Source organism: Procambarus clarkii, chromosome 76 (genome assembly GCF_040958095.1).
Source record: "Procambarus clarkii isolate CNS0578487 chromosome 76, FALCON_Pclarkii_2.0, whole genome shotgun sequence".
Taxonomy (NCBI): Eukaryota; Metazoa; Arthropoda; class Malacostraca; order Decapoda; family Cambaridae; genus Procambarus; species Procambarus clarkii.
This window is the reverse complement of record NC_091225.1, coordinates 19,446,313-19,467,722: the sequence shown is the minus strand read 5'-3', so window position 1 is coordinate 19,467,722 and position 21,410 is coordinate 19,446,313. Positions and strand designations below refer to the sequence as shown.

The 21,410-nt window shown below is 38.9% G+C and overlaps 1 long non-coding RNA gene across 1 annotated transcript in view; it reads right to left on the bottom strand.

The window, feature by feature from the left end:
* Positions 1-8,642: 8,642 nt before the first annotated feature.
* The window catches only part of LOC138357111 (uncharacterized), a 192,827-nt gene continuing 180,059 nt past the window's right edge, over positions 8,643-21,410 (bottom strand). Inside the window, exons 6-7 of the long non-coding RNA XR_011224818.1 lie at positions 9,039-9,107; positions 8,643-8,771 (exon numbers count right to left, since the gene is read on the bottom strand). This is a non-coding gene — a long non-coding RNA (uncharacterized lncRNA). The remainder of the gene's footprint in view (positions 8,772-9,038; positions 9,108-21,410) is intronic.

Below are 21,410 nucleotides of genomic sequence, written 5' to 3'. Positions count from 1 at the left end.
ATTAGGTATGTTTTTCAAAATGGTTAGATCTCACTTTTTTGACCCTTTGTATATGGAAAGGGTTTAATCTGGTCAATCTCGGCATCATAGAATAGAGAAATATTGAATTGGGTGTAAAAAAAAAAAAATCGGAAAAAATGGTGTCGACTGAAATGTCTGACTGGCTATCACAACAGCCTATATTAAAAAAAATTAGTTGTAGTAAAGATTTTTTAAATTCGTTTATTTTAGAATTTGCATGAAACTTGTACACCTGATGGCATGTAAGCCTATCTGTAAGGGTGCCAAGGGGTCCAGGAAATTGGTTGTCAACCTCTGCCACAGATGGCAGCACCTTGCTTTATTTTGTTTAAATAACAATGTTCATAAATTTCATTTTTTTAATAAATTTACATGAAACTTACACCTTAGTGTCTAAAATCTGTAGTTGGCATTTTTTTCACAAAGTTCATTTGATTTAATAATAGCAAGAAGTGTTAAATTTGCATATTTTTGGGGGCACTTTGACTATTTGTATTAGGAAAACAAAGTGTTGGAAAAACCCAACTTCATATCCTTCATATGGTCATGTTAGAAAAGTCGTAGAATGATTATCTGAAACGTGTGGTTGTATATACACACTTGAAAATGTAATATTCGTTAAAAAGAGAAATTAAATCTTTCTATTTAGGCTGCAGTACTGAAAATTTGAACTGTTGCATCTCTTTTCATATACAAAGTCCAAAAAAAATATTGGTCGACATTGAACTTTTACAATAAACTAATATAATGGTCCCTTAAAAAATCCATGTATGCAGTTGCTGGAAGTACTTTATTAGGTGGTTAATTTGCAAAGTTTGCATGACAGCCTTGTTCATATAATTTTTTTTGGTTCAAACCTCCCCCCCCACAAACTACATTTCTTTAAATATTTAATCAAAATGGTGACTGAATCTGAAAAGATTCCAAAAGCAGACTTGATTGGATGCAGCTTTTCTGCTGTGCTACTTGTGGCCTGCATAAATGGGAGGAACATCTGCAAAATTCCAATCTAGGGAAGTATTAGTTGGTCTAGAGGCACTTCATGGAAAGTGTCCCTAACTTTACTTTTAAATGTCCACACCTGTGGCTTTAGAATCTTTCGGCTTTTTCCCCTTGTATCTCTTACTATGGTCTCTAAATTCATTTCCTACACCTGCTTAAAATATAAATTGTGTATAAAGTTGAATACTGATAGTGAATTTAATGTTTGATGCATTGATTAAAAGATACGTTAAGGTGGAGCCAGTGATGATACTGGTTATCGTCGTCTAGTATGTGGTTTGGTCAAAATGTATTTGGTCACGATAGTCTTCTGCCATGTTGGATGCCCTTGTATTGCTATTAAGGTTCTGAAGTGTACTTTGGGATATTTTTGAGTTTCTTGCAGAATTTGAATCTTCAGTAGGTTTAGATTTTTATATGCTGGACATGTTCCAGGAGGCTTTGCTTCGTTACTAGGTTGAATTACCTGTACAATCCACATAATGTAGTTCATTATAGGTGCGAATGATACTTGGGAAAGCTATTATTCCCATAATACTTAAATATTGTATCTATTTAATCAAAGGTGCTTCAAACTTGCCGTTATTGTTCCTTGTCTGAGGGTAGTGAGAAATTGTCCAGACTTTCTACATGGTGAATATATTCTATAACATTTCCCTGAAAGTAATTACAAAAGTAGGTATTAGTTTCTTTAAATTTGGATAAAATTAGAATTGCTTTGGTAGTTTTAGGTCGATAATTTTAGTCAGATACCATGTTGTGTAATCTAGTTTTATTAATTATGCTAAAAAGCTTTTTATATTGGAAGTCTTTGCACTTGTTTCCTAAGACTGGCATCATTAGGTGCATATTCCAGCTTCAGGAAAAGTTGTAAATAGATAATGAAATGTATATTTGTATGTATAAATGTATTTCTTGTGCAGGCGATGAGTCACAACGTGGCTGAAGTATGTTGACCAGACCACACACTAGAATTTGAAGGGACGACGACGTTTCGGTCCGTCCTGGACCATTCTAAAGTTGATTCACTTGAGAATGGTCCAGGACGGACCGAAACGTCGTCGTCCCTTCAAATTCTAGTGTGGTCTGGTCAACATCAATGTATTTCTTTGTTGGAATATTTTAAAGGCTGTAGGTTGTGCTTATTGTAATTTAGCATTAACATATTGTCCAGTCTTAAAGGCCATGACAGTTAGGTTTATAATCTAGTATCTTGGCATAGATAGCAAACATGTTTAAAATTTAGTATTAATTTTAGTAAGTTAATTATCAATAATTAACACTAGTTGTGTAAAATGTGTGGTACTGCAGTTTAATAATTATGGTCCAGAATCTTGTTGGGTGTTAGAATTTGAGTGAGTGAATATTTCCAGAAAGTTGATGAACAGTGGCCATACCTATTGGAATAGATAAAAAGGGCAATTTGAAAGTCATGAGGTGACACCCAAGCTCTGGGATGCTGTATTAATTTGTTAGCAGGTAAACTTATATTGCTTGTTATGGGAGACTGGCCACTGTAATTCTCTACTCGATATACAGGCTAAATAGTCTCTACTATGAAGTCCATATGCTATTGTCAAAGTACATAGGTGGGTCTTAGGTTATGCATTGGATGAGGAAAATGGAAATGTATAACTTGTCCTTGATGATAGTTGTATATTTTTTAGCTAGTATGTTGCATAATAGAAATAATTTGTGGTAAAATGTTCATTGCACACAATGGCACCAGCTGTTAAATGATATTGATCAGTGCATTGTTACTAGATTCTTGGAACTTTTCCTTGCATGGTCAGTAATTTAAGAATATGGTAATTATTTTAGAATTGTATACTTGCCTATTGTATTTAAGCTTATTAGAAAATTTTAGAAACGTACAATGTTATACTTTTACTTTAAAATTATGCACTTAAGCAGTTTATGAATATTAGTTTAATAGAAATTAATAGTATGTATACATAAATTTATTAATTCGGATTTTCTCTTGACGGGTGGAGATGCATTATCTGCAATGACCTCTGTAATGTATTTGTTGGTAGTAGCATATAACTTTGGGTATGGGCTCTTATGTTGGTTGATGTTGTCGCTTATTGTAAATAGTGAAGAATCATGGTACGAGAGCTGTTCTCTAAGTTTATTAAAACGAGCTTTTTGGCAATTTTAGAATACTTAATATTCTTGGCACCATCTGTCTTGAGACTAATAGACTTGCATTACTAGATAATAAATTTATGGGTGTCATGGGCAGTTGACCTTCCTTATGAGCAACAAGGTGATGCAAGGTAATTTTTCCCCACACTTTGATGTAGTTGTTTAAGCCAGTGTGGTGCGTGGGATTGAAGAAATAATCGCCGCTCCACATTGTGATAAGATGGATTCCTGTTGCATTGAAGCCTGCAAGTTGAATAAATGTTTTGGCAAATATTGTAGTTATAATACTGTACACTTGTAATACTTATTATAAACACTGTATACTTAATAATGTTAATTTTTTTATTGATAAATACCAGTTTATATTGTTAATGAGAATAATAAGGATTATAGCTTGGTGAAAGGGTGGTTATATTAATTTTAGAAGTACTTTGTTATAGCAAATGTTCGTTTGAAGGTAGTTGAAATGTAATTCTTATAAATTACCCATTTCTAATAGTAGGCAACATCAATTTTAAAGTATTGAAGGCATTGTAGGAAGTCTTTACCAAAGTAAAGGTATATTGGGGTACTTAATGTAGGTGTATGTAAGCTAAAAGTTGAAAATGTGAATAGAACATTAATGTTGTATAGATTGTCACTGCCCATCCTGTAGATATTAGTCATGGCAAGTTGTCTACTAAATGAGGTTTCTTCCCCCCCCCCTCCCCCCCCAACCCTTTCTTGCTTGTCATGAGGGAGGGGGCTTGGTGTGCAGCTGCTGGAATGATGCTCCATGGGGTCAGTCCTGTCATTTAGAGGCCTTATGCTCCTGTTGCTGTCTTCACCAATTTTGCTAGACACTTTAACTTTTAGTTTCAATTTTCTAACCCCTCTTCTCATTTCCAACTAATCATTTCCTGCTGACCTTTTGCCAGTCTTGATTATTCTTTGACTTCTCTTTTGATGCATGGGTGTTTCGGGAGGCATACTCGCCTGTCTAGTGAGGGGGGACCCCTTTTATCACTCGTCCTTTCGTCGCTGAACACACTTTACACTGACGGTTCTTAAGGTGGCGTACAATATCAGTTTAGTCTCGTTGGAGGAATTGCTTTGAATAGCGCAAAGAATTTTCACTTGTGAAGTGGGGTGTTAACTCTTAAATTGAATAAAATCTGAAGTTATTTATAATTAAAATTATATTTAAATGTAAATTTGTCTGCTTAATTTTCAGTGTTCAGTTAATTGTTTGGCTAGAAGTTTAAATCGTATATAAATTTAACAAGCGTGATGCATCAAATGAACAATCTAAATGGGCTGTGTTCAAATGTCAGAAGATTGCAGATGCACCTTAATCGACTGTGCCATGACATGGTAAAAGAATTGCAACTGGGAGGTCCACTGACCTCATGGCTCCAGGTTTGAACCCTCATGGATTTGTTAGTTAAAAAGATAATTTCATAATTGAAAGTAGTTACTGAATACAAATTAACTGGTACCTGTACTTGATCTTTTAATAATATAACTGAAGTTTAAATAGGCTTTTTCTTTCAGAACATAGATTGGAAAGTCCCAAACTACATTCCTGGAGTTTGAAGGTGTAGATTGACATTCAGAATCAGGTGTGGTAGTATGTTACAGATTTGCATTATAATAAATAGTAAAGTTAAAATCTCTCATGGCTAAAGATAATATGAATGATTGCATATAATGTAAAAAAAAAATTGCCATGAGTCTGAAGTATCTTTCTCAAGTTTAATGTACTCTAACTTAGATAATGGCTACTCAAACTAATTTTTTTTTTGCTTGATTAGCATTAGTGAGAAGCTGACAATATTAACATTTTGGTAATTTGAAAGGAATATTATCTATTGTGAATTTGTGTAAACTTGCAAAAGTAAAATAAGCCCAATACAGAATTTATAAGCTAATTTGGTTAAATGTTTCTAATGCTTTTATAGATTACAATGGTATCAAAGCATTGACTGACTTGAAGTGTGGCTGTTCTACTCTGCGCATCTATGAAGCTGGTATGTTGAATTAGTTTTAGCTATATCAATTGCTGTACCAATATGGGGGATGTGGGGAATCCTAACTAAAAATTTGTTTGAAAATAAAATTTCAGTAGCATGCCTTTAATTTTTACTTAAAAGGGCTTTATTCTAGAATTTATAAATGAAAGATGGTGGGGAAGTACTGTAGCTAATTTATTGTAGTTTTAAAAATGCAAATATTGAAGTTTAAAGATTTTCTTTGCACAGCAATTTTTTAACCATATTTAATGTTTCATTGACAGGTTGTGGAGGGTCCTTCCAAAATAATTTCAGGGATGGTGTACAGAACAATTGGTGAAAGTTATGCTACAGAAAATAGCAGTTGTGTGGGAGAATTAGTTGGTAAAAGTAAGTTTACCGATATAATTAGTTTAATAGCTAGTTTTTAAATATTTAGGTGAAATATGTAATTATGAAGGGGCCTTGAAATGGGAAAATAAACTAGTTCTAGGCCTTGACAAGCGGGGTACAATATCAGTTTAGTCGTTGGAGGAATTGCTTTGAATAGCGCAAAGAATTTTCACTTGTGAAGTTGGGTGTTAACTCTTAAATTGAATAAAATCTGAAGTAGAGTTTATTTATAATTAAATTTATATTTAAATGTAAATTTGTCTGCTTAATTTTCAGTTCAGTTAATTGTTTGGCTAGAAGTTTGTATCGTATATAAATTTAACAAGCGTGATGCATCAAATGAACAATCTAAATGGGCTGTGTTCAAATGTCAGATTGCAGATGCACCTTAATTGACTGTGCCATGACATGGTAAAAGAATTGCAACTGGGAGGTCTACTGACCTCATGGCTCCAGGTTTGAACCGTCATGGATTTGTTAATCTAAATTTTTTAAAGTTAAAAAGATAATTTCATAATTGAAAGTAAAAAGAAAGTTACAGAATACAAATTTACTGGTAACTGTACTTGATCTTTTCATAATATAACCGAAGTTTAAATAGGCTTTTTCTTTCAGAACATGGATTGGGAAGTCCTAAACTACATCCTAGAGTTTGAAGGTGTTGATTGTTTGACATTCAGACTCAGGTGTGTGGTAGTATTTTAAACAGATTTGCATTATATTAAATAGTAAAGTTAAAATCTATCATTATGGCTAAAGATAATCTGAATGATTGCATATAGATAATGTAAAGTAAAAATTGCCATGAAAGTCTGAAGTATGTTTCTCCAGTTTAATGTACTCAAACTTGGATAATGGCTACTCAAACTAATTTTGTTTGCTTGATTAGCATTAGTGAGCTGACAATATTAACATTTTGGTAGATTTTAAAGGAACATTATCTATTGTGAATTTGTGTAAATTTGCAAAAGTAAAATAACCCCAATATGGAATTTATAAGCTAATTTGGTTAAATGTCTCTGGTGCTTTTCTAGATTACAATGGTATCAAAGCATTGACTAACTTGAAGTGTGGCTGTTCTACTCTGCACATCTATGAAGCTGGCATGTTGAATTCGTTTTAGCTATATCAATTGCTGTACCAGTATGGGGGGGGGGAAATCTTAACTATAAATTTTTGTTTTAAATAAAATTTTGGTAGCCTGCCTTTAATTTTTACTTAAAAGGGTTTTATTCTATAATTTATAAATGAAAGATGGTGGGGGAAGTAGCTAATTTATTAGTGTAGTTTTAAAAAGGCAAATATTGAAGTTTAAAGATAATTATTTTCTTTGCACAGCAATTTTTTAACCATATTTAATGTTTCATTGACAGGTTGTGGAGGGTCCTTCCAACATAATTTCAGGGATGGTGTACAGAACAATTGGTGAAAGTTATGCTACAGAAAATAGCAGTTGTGAGAATTAGTTAGTAAAAGTAAGTTTACTGATATAATTAGTTTAATTAGTTTTTAAATATTTAGGTAAAAAATTATGTAATTGTGAAGGGGCCTTGAAATGGGAAAATAAACTAGTTCTAGGCCTTGACAAGTGGGGTACAATATAAGTTTAGTCCTTGCAGGAATTGCTTTGAATAGCATAAAGAAAATTTAAAATGTAAAGTGTTAATTCTTAAATGGAATAAAATCTGAAGGTATATAAATATTAAATGTAATTGGTTTCCTTAATGTGTTTGGTTTTTAATTATTTGGCTAAAAGTTTGCAATCTATAAATTGCAGTGATATCTCAAATGAACAAATCCACAAGGGCTGTGATGGTTGAGATGTGTGAAGATTGCACATGTACCATGACAAGGTAAAAGAATTGACTGGGAGGCCTACTGACCTCATGGCTCTAGCATTCCTGGTTTGGTGCCTTTTGATAATTACTTACTCATGGCTCCTGCAGTTAGATATAGGTTTGAACCCTCATGGATTTGTTCATCAAAATGTTTAACTTAAAAGGATATGTTCATAACTGCAAGTAAAAAAATTCACTGGTAACTGTCATGTTTTTAATATCATTGAAGTTTAAATAGACTTTTTCTTTCAGAATATGGATTGGGAAGTGCAGAACTACATCCTGGAGTTTGAAAGTGTTGAATGCTTAACATTCAGAATAAGGTGTGTGGTAAACATTACTGTTTTAAAATAGTTAAACAATCTAGCATTATAGGTAAAGATAATTTGAAATGATGGTTGCATGTAGATAATGTAAATTAAAAATTGCCATTAAAGTCTGAAGTATTGTTCTCCAATTTGATGTACTTGTGGCTACTCAAACTAAGTTTAATGTCAATGTGTTTTGCTTGATAAGCATTAGTGACAAAATCCACTAATCTTAATATTGTAAGATTAAATGAACATTATCTCGTGAATTTTCAAAGTAACTAAAGTAAAATTAGCCCAATACAGAATTTATAAGGTAATTTGGTTAAATGTTTCAGGTGCTAATGAAGATTACAATGGTACCAAAGCAGTGAGGCTATTCTACTCCACACGTCCAATAAACTGGTATGTTGAATTACATGTTTTAGCTATATCAAATAATTAATTAACTTTCTTTTTCATCTAGTCCATTTATAGATGTGTACCAAAGTCCTACTGTTACCACCGGCAGGGATTGATGCAGTTTGTACTGATCCTACCCCATTTCATAGAAGGGGACCAGGCAGTCTTGCAGATTTCCCTGGCTTGGCTTTTTCAGAGCCCTGCTCTACTACCCATCTAATAGATGGACTAGAATTGCTTAGGTGTAGGGACCCTTAACAATGTGCAAACATTGTTAATAACTACAGGGCTTGTTCACTGAAAGAGTGGATACATCCAGAGGTTTAGTGCCTGGAACATGATGTACATAGGCTTCTTGTGAAGCCTATGTACATCATGTTGAGGGCACTAAACCAAAAGATGTGTTCCACTCTTTCAGCCAACAAGTCCTGCCTCAAAATGCAAATAAGGGGTAGGCCTTGCTGAGCCAATCTTAAAAGATTGGGACTTAGGGGTTTTGGTAGTAATTTGTATGTGTTAGTGTTAATAAAATGAGTGTCCCTGTTTGATATACTTTATTTTTCTTTTACAGGTGGATGTTGTCCTTGGTACTCTGGAGTTTTCCCTGGCCTTTTGATGATCTTTGAGTCTTCAGTGGATTGCATCTAGGAGGAGCAGCTTCCCACAACCTGAAATAGACAATAGTCAATATTAGATGTTACACTGTATACTATGCAATAAATATTCTAATGAAACTACTTTATACTGTACTTTATCCTGAAATTAGCAAAGATTCTATCATGCTGGAAATTACTGATTATTCCTGATGCATGCAAAGTCTAAACATCTAAAGAACTTCTGAAATTTTTAAATAACTTACTAAAGTGAAAATTATTGGTAGGTGTTAAATTATTGGCTACTTGGTAGGTGTTAGTATATTGAACAGGGACACTCACTATTTTTCTTTTACAGGTGGATGATGTCTTTGGTACTCTGGACATTTTCTTGGCCTTTGAAGTCTCAAACTGAAACATAAAATTGTCTTTGTTATATTGTATACTATTTAATAAATCATTTAATGAAACTTTATGTACTTTATCCTGAAAGTAGCCATAATTCAACTGCTTGAAATTTATTACTAATGCAGTCTTCCTAACAATGACACCTAAAGAAAACTGATATAATGCATTAATTTAAACCTGCATGTATATGAGTTATAAGTTTTCATAAAGCTAATGTAGTTTATGACAACTTAAACTTCATAAAGCTATTACAAACTTACACATGAGCATCTTAAGCATACAAAACTGAAATCATATTGACCTTTTTAAAACTTTGCATTCCAAACTGAATTAACCTGATAATAAAATTTAAAATATTTATAATATAACTACCAAATTTCACTTCTAAAACAAATGTATGGGCTAAATTTCCACTTATCAATGATGTTGCATAGCTTATGTAAAAATTTAAGTCAATGGCAAGATTAAGCTAAATTGTTTTTTTTCAATGTGCCTTACTAAATGTCACACCTTAGCCCATTATAGTAATCACATTGATTATGTATTAAAACTACAGGAAACTATACAACTTTCATACTTGCTAACAATATTGTCTAATGCTGGACAATATCAAATGAGACCAAACACTACAATTTTATACTAGTCTAAGAAAATAAAAAACTTTAGAAATGTCCAATCTGTGTTAATATTTGCTGCACTATGAAATGTCTACCAAATATTTGGAATCAACACTAAATTCACACACCAGACCATCCATTACCACTAATGTTTCAAGCTGCTGATTATAACTATTTAAAGTGTGTATACATACACTGCCTGTAACAAGCACCATAAATGGGAAGAGCTTTTCAAACTAAAATTATAAAAACTTCAGATACCTGGAATTCAATCTAAGCTCTTAAATGAACTTTCCATTCAAACTTATTGTCACTTAAACTCACTATATAGGTTCAAAGCTATTCTCAACTTTATCTGCATTTCAAATGTCACTTAAATTTTTTAAATTGCCAAGCAGAAAAATTCTGATTACTTTAACCTCACATCTGCAAGGTCCTGAAGGGGAGATTCATTCATAGTCTTGTAAAATCAACAAAACGATTTGTTAAAAAAATAACTTTTTTTTAAAGATAACCAGCTATTCGCACAAGACTATTGGTACACAAGTACTGTGTTTGCTAAAGCACCATATGAAACACTAGGAATGAAATACCAGGCACATAGAATAAATGGTAGAAAGGATAAGTAAGTAATTATCAAAAGAAGGCACCAAACCGGGAAGGCTATGTAGCACCATCAAAAGTGCGGAATAATCAGAGGGCGCTAAATATCACCAAGGATGCCAATACGAGAACAAAAACGCATAAGGCGAACAATATCAAAAGTATCCGAGTCACCAAGAATTCTATCGAGGGACAGGTGACCGCGAGGGGCGGTCGGAAAGCAAGACACACGCTCGTCCTGGAAGTCAGGACATTCACGACCGTAAGAGGGACAATGCAACTAGGACAATAAGGAGCAGGGCGGCGTTCCATCAAGTGACCATGGGTTAAGCGAGTATGGCCAATACGCAACCTCGCCAGAGCAGTTTCCCACCGCCGGTTACGGTGGAAGGAGGACGGCCACGAGGAAACACAACATTTAAGAGTACGTAGCTTGTTACCAGTAACAGACAACCAAGAAGCCTGCCAACGGGTAAGGACTGAGGAATGGATAACTGGGTAAAAGACGGAATGCCTTTACGAGAGATGGGACAAGAGCGGACAGCTTCCTTGGCGGCAGCATCCGCACACTCATTTAAAGACACACCAATATGGCTGGGAACCCAACAAAACTCAACCGACTTAAATTTACTGTGAACGAGAAACAGCCAATGCTGGATCTCGACAACTACTGGATGAACCGGATTAAAGGACCCGAGAGCCATGAGGGCACTACGAGAGTCAACAACAACTACAAAGGAAGACTGACAACGAGAAAGCAGGAGACGAAGAGCATAGAGAACAGCATAAAGTTCCGCTGTAAAGATGCTAGTCTCCGGAGGCAAGCGACACATATAAGTGCGATCAGGAAAAACAACAGAGTAGCCAACACCGTCCGCTGACTTAGACCCATCGGTGAAGACAGAAACGGAGCGGGAGTGAGAAGAAAAGTGCTCGAGGAAAAGGCGTTTTAGAACCGTAGGAGGGGTAAAAGCTTTAGTGATACGGGTCAAGGATGTACAAAACCGCGGAAGAGGGACCCTCCATGGGGGCAAAGAAGGAACAACACGAGGAGAAACATCAGAAATACGTACGGAAAGAGAATCCTGTAGGCGAGATAACCGGACAGAAAGAGGGAGGTGGTGAGGAGGAACAGGAACCGCAGGAGGGGTAAAAGTTAAAGCACGACAGGCGAGAGGAAGGATGTTGCAAGGACCGCGCAAGATAGCGAAGACAGTAGCGATCACGGCGGTCCTGGAGAGACAGGAAGCCAGTGTCAACATACAAGCTAAGGATGGGAGTCGAACGAAAGGCACCAGAACTGAGGCGCAACCCAGTATGGTGCAAAGCATCAAGACGGCGAAGAGTAGGAGAAGCAGACGAGTAAGCAGGGCAATCATAATCGAGCTTAGACAGGACGAGAGAGGAATGTAAAGCAAGGAGAGTGCGCCTATCTGCCCCCCAAGAAGTATGGGACAAGACCCGAAGGAGGGTAAGGGCCTTAGAGCACTCAACACAGAGGTAAGAGATTTGGGGAGACCAAGAATCACTGATAGCACTGCCACGACTCTAGATCACATCTGGACAAACATAACCTCTCCGCTTACTTCAGGTATAATCACCGATAGCACTACAGACCATTACCCCACATTTCTCTTAACTAACATTAGCAAACCACCTCTTGAGTCAAGAGAGATACGTTTTAGACTACACAATGAAACTGCTATAGACAATTTTATAACTGCTACTGATAATGTCAACTGGGAGTCCGAGCTAGGTAACATAGAGGACATCAACCTAGCAGTTCAATCTTTTCTTCAAAAAACTCTTAGCCTTTATAATACCCACTGTCCTATGCTTACAAAACAAGTCACAACCAAAAGGCTTAACAATCCCTGGCTTACAAAGGGAATACTTAAATATATTAATAAAAAACATGATCTTGAGAAGAAGTATAGGTTAGGAATTGTCTCCAAAGAATTCTCAAAGAATTACTCATTATTGCTATCTAAGATAATTAGACGAGCCAAAACTAAATACTACAAAGATAAATTTACCCAAATAAAGAGCAACATTAAACAAACTTGGAGAACAATTTCACAAATATTGGGATCAAAGAAGTCTTTAAATAACAAACCGACTCTCATGTCTAATAACGATGGTCAGCTTTCAGCCTCTGATTCTGCTATTGAGTTCAATAGGTTCTTCTCTTCCATTGGTTCATCCCTTGCTAATGATATTCCATCTTCCAGTACTGACATTAAGGACTATCTTACAGGGAACTATCCACAGTCTCTGTACCTAAACCCTATTAATTCCACTGACGTCAATGAGATAATCCTTTCCCTTAAAACCAAGTCTGGTGCCCTTGAGGAGATACCAACTTTAATCTACAAAAAAGCCTCCAGATCTTTAGCCCCTGCTATTGCTTTGCTCTTCAACAAGTCACTTGAACTCCAAACCTTTCCAGATATTCTAAAAAAAGCGAGAGTAACGCCTGTCCACAAATGTGGTGATCTCACAGATGTTAACAACTACAGACCTATATCAATCCTGCCAAACTTGTCAAAAAATTTCGAAAAACTAATCTATAAGCAGCTTTACTCATATCTAGCCAAACTCAATATACTTAGCCCTTGCCAATATGGCTTCAGGCCCAAAAAAAGCACTAACGATGCACTTATTACAACAATTTACAATTTTACAAAAATTTTACAATTTTATTTAGGTAAGGTACATACATACAATAAATATTTACAAGGATTGTTTAACTTATAGGTATAGCTAGTACATACAATGCCTAAAGCCACTATTACGCAAAGCGTTTCGGGCATGATAAACTTAAATGACAAGCTTAATACTAATTGAGCATAATGAGTAGAATGAAAACAAGAAATGAAAACATAGATGAAAAAGCAGCACAAATACAATTATGTCGACAAACAGCGCTCTTTAAAGAAAAAAAACAGACATTGGTTGACAATAGAAGGGTAAGGTAGGTTACAGGGAATTTATTAGGTATAGCTTCGCTTTTAACTTAAACTGGTTGAGAGAGGTACAGTCTTTAACATGGTTGGGAAGGTCATTCCACATTCTTAGTATGCTTAACTCGATTCATACAGCTCTTGATAAAAATGAGTTCCCTGTTGGGTTATTTGTGGACCTGCGTAAAGCTTTCGATACTGTCAACCACCAAAACCTTCTTCTTAAATTACATCATTATGGTGTCAGAGGACACTCCCTACAATACCTCAAATCCTACCTTACTGACAGGCTCCAATGTGTTTCTGTGAATAATACAATTTCTCCCACCCTACCCATCAACATTGGTGTTCCCCAGGGCAGCATACTTGGCCCTCTCCTCTTTCTCATCTACATTAATGACCTTCCAAATGCCTCCCAACACCTCAAACCAATTCTATTTGCTGACGACACAACCTTCATTTACTCCAGTCCTGATCCCCTTGCTCTAAATGCCACAGTAAATACTGAGCTAAATAAAGTCCATCTGTGGCTAACTGCCAACAAATTCACCCTTAACATTGACAAAACTTTCTATATTCTGTTTGGCAATAAATCCTCTAATCAAATAAATCTCAAAATAAACAATACCCAAATTTGTAACAAATTAGATGGCAAATTCCTTGGCATTCTCATTGACCACAAGCTGAATTTCCAGGGACACATTCTAAACATATCAAAAAAAGTTTCAAAAACTGTGGGCATTCTTTCTAAGATCAGATATTATGTACCACGCCCTGCCCTGACTCTCTATTACTCCCTTATCTATCCATATCTCAACTATGGTATTTGTGCTTGGGGCTCTACTACCCAAAATCACTTACGTCCTCTAATTACTCAACACAAAGCTGCTATAAGGACAATATCCAATTCTGGCCCCAGACATCACTCGGTACCCCTACTCAAATCTCTGAATATGTTAGACATTAAGTCACTGCACATTCTCTCATGTGTATTATACATATATAAAACGCTAAACTATAATGCCAATCCTGATCTCAAAAGCTTCATAGAAGGTTGTAACAGAACCCATGAGCACCACACCAGAAATAAATACAGTTTTGATATTCCTAGAGTACGACTTAATCAAACCAGAAATGCTCTACAAATCAAGGGGCCCAGAATGTGGAATGACCTTCCCAACCATGTTAAAGACTGTATCTCTCTCAACCAGTTTAAGTTAAAAACGAAGCTATACCTAATAAATTCCCTGTAACCTACCTTACCCCTCTGTTGTCAACCCATGTATGTTTTTTTTTTTTTTTTTTTTTTTTCAATTCAACGCTGTTTGAATGTAATTTTCTGTAATAATTTGTAATTGTATTTGTGCTGCTTTTTCAACAATGTTCCCCCCTCTTTTACCTCTATTTTTATTTGTACTCAACACATTTTATTCTTTTTACCCATTAGTTTTAAGCTTTTAGTCATTAGTGTTTTTTCCTGCCCGAAACGCTTTGCATAATAGTGGCTTTAGGCATTGTATGTACTAGCTCTATCTATAAAGCCAACAAACTTTGTAAAATCTCTTTATGTATGTACCTTTACCTAAATAAAAATTATTATTATTATTATTATTATAAGACAAACGAGTGTCAAGGAATAACCCCAAAAGCTTCGCGGAATCTTTGTATTCAAGGGGATGACCATAAAGGGACAAAGAGGGACGAAGAACAACCCGTTTCCGCGTAAAAGTCATGGCACAAGTCTTAGAAGTAGAAAACTTGAAGCCATGATCCGTGGCCCAAGACGACACGGCATCAATTGCAAGTTGAAGCCGGCGTTGAAGGAGAGGCGAATCATCACCCTGACAACAAAGGGTAAGATCATCGACATAGAGAGCGGAGAAGACACCAGAAGGAAGAGAGGAAAGAAGACCATTGAGGGCAACCAGAAAAAGAGTACTGCTCAGAACACTACCCTGGGGCACACCTTCGTATTGCTGACAAGAGGGAGAGAGAGTGGTACCAAGGCGCACCCGAAAGGAACGACGAGAGAGGAAGCTACGGAGAAAGAGAGGGAGATGACCACGAAGGCCAAAAGAATGAAGTTGAGATAGAATATGATAACGCCAAGTGGTGTCGTAAGCCTTTCCCAGGTCAAAAAGGACGGCAACAACGGAGGTCTTCGCAGCAAAAGCAGTACGAATATAGACCTCCAAGTACACCAGGACATCTGTCGTGCTGCGGCACTTGCGGAAACCAAATTGAGAAGGGGAGAGGAGGTGATGGTGTTCCAGGAACCACATCAGACGAACGTTAACCATACGTTCAAAGAGTTTGCAGACACAACTTGTGAGAGCAATAGGGCGAAAGTCCTTAGGGGAAGTACCCAGAGACCCCGGTTTGCGAACAGGGAGGACAACGGCATCGAGCCAGTCCTCAGGGACTGACGACGACTCCCAGATCCGATTATACAGACTCAGTAAATACTGAGACGTGCTCGGAGGGAGATGGCGAAGCATCTCATAATGAATACCATCGGAGCCCGCCGCCGTAGAACCGCAGAGGGCCAGGGCAGAACGAAGTTCAGAGAGAGAGAAGGGATCATTATAGGGAAGCTGAAGATGAGTGCAGAAATCTAAAGGACGAGACTCAAGGACAGGTTTACGAAGAAGGAAAGATTGGGGAAGATGAAGACCAGAGCTAACAGAAGAAAAGTGGGAACCCAGTTCGGAAGCGACCTGCAACGGGTCCGCCACAAGAGTATCATCGAGGTGAAGGACCGGTGAAACATCGGGAACGAACTTACCCGCTATTTTGCGGATACGCTTCCAGATCTGGGCCAGAGGGGTTTCGGACGTAATTGTTGAGACATAAGATGCCCAACATTCACGTTTAGCCGTACGGATGGCCCTACGGGCCACCGCACTCGCTTTCCGAAAGAAAAGAAAAGAATCGGTCGTCTGCCTACGGCGGTGCCTCTTCCAGGCTGCACGCTTACAGCGGACAGCCCGAGCACAGTCCGCATTCCACCAGGGAACGCACTTCCGTGGACCCCGGGAGGAAGAGCGAGGGATAGAGCTGAGGGCAGCGTTGAAGACAGTGTCATGAAAAAGGAGGAGAGCGCGAGAGAGAGGCAGAAGGGAGAGGTCAGAGAGAGTAGCACTGAGGGAAAATAGGGTCCAGTCCGCCTTAGCAAACTGCCACCTAGGGAAAGAGAGGGAAGGGCGAAAAGAGAAAAAGGAAACAAGGATGGGGAAATGATCACTTCCATGGAGGTCATCAAGAACCTGCCACGTGAAATCTAAGTAAAGAGAAGAAGAGCAGAGAGAAAGATCAAGACAAGAAAGGGTGCGAGTCCGAGAGTCCAAATGAGTGGGCTCACCAGAATTCAGAAGAGACAGGGAAGAAGAGAGGAGAAACGGCTCAAGAAGGCGACCCCGGGTATTCGTCAGAACGTCACCCCAAAGAGAATGACGACAATTGAAGTCACCCAGCAGGAGCACAGGCTCCGGCAAGGAGTCTAGGAGGTGTTTCAAATCAGGAAGAGAGAGCGGGACACTCGGGGGGAGATAAACGGAACAAACAGTGTACCATTTCCCCACAAAGACACGAGCAGCAGAACAATGGAGAGGTGAAGGAAAAAGTAAAGGAACAAAGGGAACATCAGCACGAATCAAAAGAGCAGAAGAATTAGAAGCCCCAGCAGCAGCTGGGGGAGGGGGGGGGGAGAGAAAGGAATAGCCACGAAAGCGACCAGGACGAGCACCAAGCATCGGCTCCTGGAGACAGACACAAAGGGGCGAAAACCGCGAAATCAGAAGTTGGAGTTCGAGGAAAAATTAGGGTAATAACCTCGAACGTTCCATTGAAGAATGGACAACGACGAGAAGAGAAAGGACAAAAACAGAGAACAAGGAAGAAACAAAGGCGAAAGAGCAACATAGCACGTTAAAGAATATCAGGGTCGGGATCAGGGTCAGCAAAGTCAGGGTTAGGGGGTATGGGTAAACTGAGCAAAGACGGAGGGAAGGAAACGGGAGAACAGATCAGAGGTGGGCGGGCGGGGTCCGGAGGAGGAGGAAGAGGAGGAGACAACGGAGAGGAGCAGGCAAGGACAGCAGCAGGAAGAGGAGGGGTAGAAAGAGGGGAGCGTACCTCAGCAAGGGCAGTAACTGAGAGGGAAGCAGGGGCTAAAGAAACCTCCATAGCAGGAACAGGGGGCGCAACCACCGAAATGGGAGGGGAAGGAGCGAGAGAGGCAGAAGTAGGGGCCGAGGAAGAAAGCGAAACCTTCTTACCCGCCGGGGAGGAGGAAGGAGAGGAGCCAGGTTTATGCTTCTGACGTAAAGAGACCGGTGTCCCAGCAACCACGTACCGGGCAACGGATTCTAGCGTCTCAACAGGAGAAGCTGAACGAGAGCACACATGACGGCCGTTTGGAGAGCGATGGATATCAGCCCGCGCCGACAGGCGGTGGGGAGAGTCAAGAGACGGAGGGGAAGGATGGGAAGGAGGAACGGAGGGAGACGAGGAAGAAGACACAGGAGACACGACAGACCGGGTAGAAGGAAGGGGAATCCCAGACAGAGGACCAGGAGGAGGATCCTTCGGGAGAGAACCCAAAGGAACAGAGGAGGGGGCAGTGGGCGCATCAGGGTCCAAGGCCCGGAAACGGTTGTGAGTCTGAGGAAGGCGGGAAGGACGAGGAGAGGGAGAGCGCAACACGCGAGCATAAGAGATATTAGCATAAGGCGGGAGCCGGCGAACCTGGCGCCTCGCCTCAGGAAAAGATAAACGCTCCCGGTGCTTCAAGTTGAGGACGGCTGCTTCAAGCTTGTAATGGACACACGCACGGGAGAAGGAAGGATGGGCCTCACTACAGTTGAGGCAACGAGCCTGGGGAGAAGCGCACTCCGACTTAGAGTGACCTTCGCCACCACACAAAGGACAGAGAGAGACAGTCCCGGAGCAGCGGAGGGCACCATGCCCAAACCTCCAGCACTTGTTGCAGAGCCGAGGAGAAGGAATGTACTCCTGGACAGAGCACCTAGCACCAGCAAGAATGACAGAAGGTGGAAGGGTCCTACCATCAAAGGTAATCTTCACAACCCGGAGGGGTTGACGGCGACTACCACGAGGGGGACGAGTAAACGTGTCCACCTGGAGAAAGAATGGCCCTGGGCAGCAAGGATATGTCGAATATCGTCGTGGCAGTCGCGCAGGTCCCGAACACCGGTCGCAACATGGGGCGGGAGCAGAATAGTGCCAACACTGGCATTCAACTGAGCGTTCTTCGAGACCCGAACAGGGGTCTCGCCAAGGCAGGATAAGGCAGCCAAGCGGGAAGCAGCATCCTGAGAAGGAGCAGCACGACACGTGTTCCGAGACGAGTGGGGTTGAAAGTAATGGAGGCATCCACGGAATCAACGAGATGTCGATGGAGGGAGAAATCGTCAGGAGGCGCAGAATCAAGAGGGAGGAGATCAAAATATTTGGCCCACGAAGCGGGACCAAACAAGGCTTGATAGGTAGCAGAACTGGAAGGAATCGAGCGAGGGCGGCCGTGACGAGGACGGCGGTGAGAACCCCCAGAGAGGGGTTAAAAGGCGCAGTAGTTACAACTAGAGAAGGAGCCGCGCCAGGGGACGAGGTAGTCACCACTGGGGGCTTGGGGCTCGACCCAACCACAGAGGCCAAAGGAGGAGCAAGGTCGGGGCCCAGTGACAGACACCAATATGTAACCATCAATGATACAACTTCTTCCACTCTACCAATTACCGTTGGAGTGCCACAGAGCAGCATCTTAGGACCTCTTCTATTTCTTATATATATATAAACGATCTGCCTAATGTCTCTAATATTCTCAAACCTATATTGTTTGCTGACGATACTACCCTTATCTACTCAAACCTCAACCCACATACACTAAATAATGTTGTGAATAATGAATTAAAAAAAGTCCACTTATGGATGTCAACGAACAAACTAACATTAAACATCGAAAAGACTTACTACATCTTATTTGGAAGCAAATCATCAAATGCAATTCAGCTACAGATAGACAACATTAACATCAGTAATAAAATGATGGCAAGTTTCTTGGCCTATTCCTAGACAAGAGACTTAACTTCAGCACCCACATTCAACACATAACTAAGAAAGTCTCTAAGACAGTTGGTATACTCTCCAAAATCAGATATTATGTTCCTAACTCTGCTCTCCTCTCACTATATTATGCACTAATCTACCCCTATCTTAATTATGGTATCTGTGTATGGGGGTCTACCACTGCAAACCACCTTAAGCCCATCATCACAGCAAAAATCTGCTATCAGAATAATAACTAACTCTGCTTTCAGACAACACTCAGCTCCCTTGTTTAAATCCCTAAACTTGCTAAATATTAACTCCCTCCACACATTCTCTTGTGTCAACTACATTTACAAAACCCTGTTCTTAAATGCAAACCATGCTCTGAAACTCTCCCTGGACAGATGTAATAGGACCCATTATCACCACACCAGAAATAAATATCTCTTTGATATCCCCAGGGTCAAACTTAATCTGTGTAAACACTCTATGCAAATTAAGGGACCTAGTCTATGGAACTCACTCCCTAGTGAATTGAAAAACTGTAAAACTTTTGCCTTATTTAAAAGCAAAACCAAAAAGTACCTAACTTCATCTTCTTAGTTTCCTACACTGAGCTTTAAATTTGCTCTGTACCTAGTGTTACCCAATCTCCTAATTTTTATGTAATATCAAACAACCTTATCATTGTGTTCATTGCAAACACCTTAATCCATCATTAACCAAAAGTTGCACCAAAGTTAAAAAGTTAAAGTTAAACCAAAGGTTAAACCAAAAGTTACATTTTGTATGAGCGGGGAGGGGTGGTAGAAAGGATAAAAAGAAGGCTTAATTAAACCAAAGAAATTAAAGGTTCATCCAAAAAAGATTTAACTGGAGGCATACCACAAGGGTCTATACCTTATATACATCAATAACAAATCAAAATATTAAAAACCACATCAAATTTGCAGATGACGCCAAGATTTATGGTATAAAGAACATGAAACAATTATATCGAGTCCTTACAAAGATCTACACGAACTCTAAAAATGGTTCAAAGACTGGCAAATTCTTCTTAATATACGTTTAACATTGCAAAACCTTAGAGGTGAGCCAGAACAATCCATATCACAACTACCACATTAACATTAAAATGAAGCAGAACGATGAAATAAAGGACCTTTGTGCAAGAATCCATCATTAACCAAAAGTTGCTGCAGTAACATCACAACTACTAACAAAACCTTTGAAAAAATTTAGCGACATTTTGACTTTAAGGAAAAGAAGGTAGTTATTCTACTGTCAAAACACTTATACACCAGATATCTATTATCACTTAGATAATTGTATCCAACCATGGACACCCCCCCCCCACTGTCTTTAGAAAAACACATCTACTTTCAAACAACTTCAACACTGGCCAACAAAAATATTTCTAAAACTAAGTCGACTAATACCAGGAACAACTGAGGGCCACGACAAACACTGCAGCCCTCTCCTACCCCCAAGTCTTATGCTATTAATGATCCAAGAAATTTTGATATACTTCCTACAGACGAGTCCCGTGACAGGACGACTTGGCGAGTAAACTGAAGCACGATACAGATGTCAACAGACATCAGTCAGCCCACTTGTCACCACAGTAGATAAACTAATAACATTATAACCCGCAATTTTGTACGACTCCCTGTGGCCATTTAAATCAATAAAACCCAGGGTTGTGGCAATGTTATACAGCATAAGGTAAGGTATACAGGAATGCCTGGTAATGTCTAGTCCTTGTATGTCCTTTAGGCGACTAAACTGAATAATAACATTTCTGGTGTTAGACTATTTAAGCCGAGTTTCTCAATCGGTATAAACTTTTAAAACCAAATAGGAATGCGCTTTAAACGTCCATTTATTTGGAGATTCTGTTTACCAGAACACAAATTAACGAGCTATGAAAGTACTACGAGGCAAGTTTAACTGGATGAGTGTTTGCCTATCCACTCCCCCATGAGGTATGTGATAACAATGAATAAAGAAACGGTCTTTGTGCATTCAGCGTGCAAAACTTTGACATGACCAAT